The sequence below is a fragment of the Entelurus aequoreus genome, linkage group LG21 (genome assembly GCF_033978785.1).
Source record: "Entelurus aequoreus isolate RoL-2023_Sb linkage group LG21, RoL_Eaeq_v1.1, whole genome shotgun sequence".
In the NCBI taxonomy this organism is placed as follows: domain Eukaryota; kingdom Metazoa; phylum Chordata; class Actinopteri; order Syngnathiformes; family Syngnathidae; genus Entelurus; species Entelurus aequoreus.
This window is the reverse complement of record NC_084751.1, coordinates 31747157-31750838: the sequence shown is the minus strand read 5'-3', so window position 1 is coordinate 31750838 and position 3682 is coordinate 31747157. Positions and strand designations below refer to the sequence as shown.

Below are 3682 nucleotides of genomic sequence, written 5' to 3'. Positions count from 1 at the left end.
CTGCCAGTACACGCCCCTGCACGCGCCGTGCGCACCACGCCCACGCTTCGCCGCAGCTGCAGGCTGTCTTTCATCTGCGCACCTGGCAGCAATCAAGAGGACAGCATAAGATCCAGTCAGTCCTTTGATCCTACGCCGGAACGTCGTTAACTCTTGTAGTAGAGCATTACGTCTCTGGCTTCCCTCTCGTTGTCCTCGCCTTGCTTTTGTCTTTTGCCCCTTTTTGTCTTGTTGACTGATGTCCCTTGTTCTCCTTGCAGTTGCCTCCCTCAATCCTCGATCACTCGTTTTGGACTTGAACATTGTTGCTTGCCGCCTGCCTTCGACCACCTGCCTGTCCCTGGATCTCCCTTGTGCCTACCCTCTTGGTCAGACGAACTTTTCATCCATCACGCATGTACAACATCCTCTTGAATTATTTACATGGTTAATTCTACACTTAATCCTGCAACCGACATTTAGAGTAGCATACACATCCCACACAATCATCAAAGGTTACAATAAACCTGGTAACCTTAAGCTCTTCGTGGTGTCGTCTCCTTCCAACCCTCACGTACATAACAGTACGTTCCGGCCAACCATGTCGGAACCAGACGACACCCCCCAGCCTAGTCTCGCTCCCCAGGCTCAGATCCCTCGAAGTCTGGACTTGGAGGTAATGTGCTCAGTCCTTAAGACGCACCAGACTCGTTTTGAGGCATTAGAGGACAATCTTGAGAAAACTTTCACCAAGTTATATACTAAGTTGGACCAGCTAGGCCCCAGTCCAGTGCAAGACTTGGTAACAGGACAGCATGCTACACCAGCTACTAGCTCTGGTAGCACTTCCCTTAGCCGGGAGCCCAAGATTGCTAGCCCTAGGTTTTTTGAGGGTGATTTTGAGCTCTGTAGGGGGTTTTTGGTGCAATGTGAGTTAATTTTTTGCACCAACCCTCGCGCTACACTACCGATGGGGCCAAAATTGCATTTGTTTTTTCGCTGCTTGCCGGACCTGCTCTCAAATGGGCTACTGCAGCTTTGGACAAGTCACTAGGTCTCGGCACCGACTACTCAGTCTTCCGGTCCGAATTTTTGGCCGTATTCGACCACCCCAAGGATGGGGGGCATGCCGCAGGACGCTTGCACACCATCCAGCAAGGAACTCGCTCGGTGGCAGCTTACACCCTGGAGTTCCAGACCACTGCGGCAGACAACGGCTGGAACGACAGGGTCCTCCAGAGTGCGTTTCGTCGAGGACTCTCCGAGGAGATCAAGGACGGTTTGTTGAGGGACAGACCAACCTCCTGTGGAGCCCTCATTGACTTGGCACTGCAATACGACCAGAGACTTTTGGAGCGATCAACCGAGAGAGCCCGTGCAGTCGCTAGGAGACCTCCTGCAGCGCGAGCGACCCCTGTTTTCCAGTCTTACGGAGAAGGATCTCCTCCTTGTCAGGGAGCGATGTCAGCACCCGAGGCCATGCAAGTGGGAAGAACCCGTTTGGAGACAGGGGAGAGGGAAAGAAGACTGAGGCAGCATCTCTGCCTCTACTGCGGTGAGGCGGGACACATTATCCGCAACTGCCCCTCCCAACCTAGAGACCGGGTGCAACAGCAAGGGGGGATCCTGGTAAGCCACACGACATTCCCCCTGGAACAAGGGAACCATCCTATTTTCCGCCTCTTTAACATGGAACAATAGAAGGGTGGCAGTAAAGGCATACTTGGACTCTGGGGCTGACGATAGCCTGATGGACTATGGGTTCGCCCAACAGAACGGGATTCCCTTGGTGTCTCTTGACAAGGACCTTCCAGCCCAAGCCTTGGATGGACGTCCGTTGGGTCCCATTAAATACCGCACGGAGCCTCTACTACTCACCTTATCGGGGAACCATATCGAAACTATTCGCTTCTGGGTATTGGAGGCCCCCGTCGCTCCGGTGGTTCTGGGAAGAGCATGGCTGAGACAGCACGACCCACATGTCTCCTGGACTTCCGGAAGGATCATGGCATGGAGCACCCTCTGCCATGCAAACTGCCTTAAAGCAGCCTCCGGCCCCAGCAGACCCTTTAGGACCAACAAGCACCAGGCTGACTTAGCTCCCATCCCGGAATGCTACCACGACCTAGCGGAGGTCTTCAGTAAGGAACGAGCTCAATCTCTTCCTCCTCACAGACCATATGACTGCGCCATCGAGCTGCTCCCCGGTGCTTCCCTACCTTCCAGCCGCCTGTACAACCTGTCCCTTCCTGAAAAGGAGGCCATGAAGGAATATATCACGGAATCACTGGCATCCGGAATCATCACCCCGTCTCGATCTCCTGTGGCAGCTGGATTCTTCTTCGTGACCAAGAAGGACGGATCGTTGAGACCATGCATCGACTACCGACATCTCAATAACATAACCATAAAGAACAAATACCCGCTACCTTTGCTCAACTCCTCTTTCGAACCTCTGGCCCCAGCAACCATCTTCACCAAGCTGGACCTCCGAAATGCTTACCACCTGGTCCGGATCAAGAAGGGTGATGAATGGAAGACGGCCTTCAATACACACCTTGGCCACTTTGAGTACAAGGTCCTGCCCTTCGGCCTTACCAATGCTCCTGCTGTGTTTCAGATGTTGGTCAATGACATCCTCCGAGACATGTTGGACCAGTTCGTTGTGGTCTACTTAGACGACATCCTAATTTTTTCTCGCAATCCACAGGAGCACCAGCAGCATGTTCGTCTCGTCCTCCAGCGGCTCCTTGAGAACAGGCTTTTCGTCAAGGCAGAGAAGTGTCGTTTTCACCGCTTCTTCAGTGGATTTTCTTGGCTTTATCGTCGAAAGGGGCCATGTCAAGGCCGATCCCGAGAAGGTCAAGGCCGTGTTGGATTGGCCACAGCCTGCATCTAGGATGGAACTCAGAAGATTCTTGGGATTCGCAGGCTTCTACAGGAGATTCATTCGAAACTTTAGTCAAATTGCTGCACCCTTAAACGCTCTCACCTCGTCCAAGATTAACTTTGTGTGGTCCCTTGAGGCCGACAGTGCTTTTAGAGGCCTCAAGACCAGTTTTGTCTCTGCTCCCGTCCTCGTCCACCCTGATTGGGACTGTCCTTTTTTGGTCGAGGTGGACGCTTCGGACTATGGGATAGGGGCCATACTTTCGCAGCGTTCTAAGTTCGATAACCATCTCCACCCATGTGCATTTTTCTCCAGACGACTCTCTAAAGCAGAACTTAACTACGACGCTGGCAACAGAGAGCTACTGGCTGTCCATGAGGCCTTATCCGAGTGGAGACACTGGCTTGAGGGGGCAAAGCACCAGTTCCAGATCCTGACAGATCACAGTAACCTTCTCGCCATCCGGTCAGCTCGGAGGATCAACAACCGTCAGGCTAGATGGCAGCAATTTTTCTCCCGTTTCGACTACATTCTATCTTACAGACCCGGTTCCAAGAATCAGAAAGCGGACGCACTTTCTAGGGTGCACATGGCAGAGATCATCCACCCATCAACCCCCGAGACCATCCTTCCTCCGACTCGTATAGTGGGGATGATATCCTGGAAGGTGGAGGATTTGGTTAAGGGCGCCCTTCACTCTCGTCCAGGACCTAGGGGCGGACCACCCGGAAAATTGTTTGTTCATCGCGAACTTCGATCCCAGGTTCTGGATTGGGCGCATTCCAGTTTGTTTTCCTGCCATCCAGGGTTCCA

The 3682-nt window shown here is 53.0% G+C and overlaps 1 protein-coding gene across 2 annotated transcripts in view; it reads left to right on the top strand.

The window, feature by feature from the left end:
* The window catches only part of syk (spleen tyrosine kinase), a 73656-nt gene that overhangs the window by 11955 nt on the left and 58019 nt on the right, over window positions 1-3682 (top strand). The gene's annotated exons all lie outside the window — the stretch shown is intronic.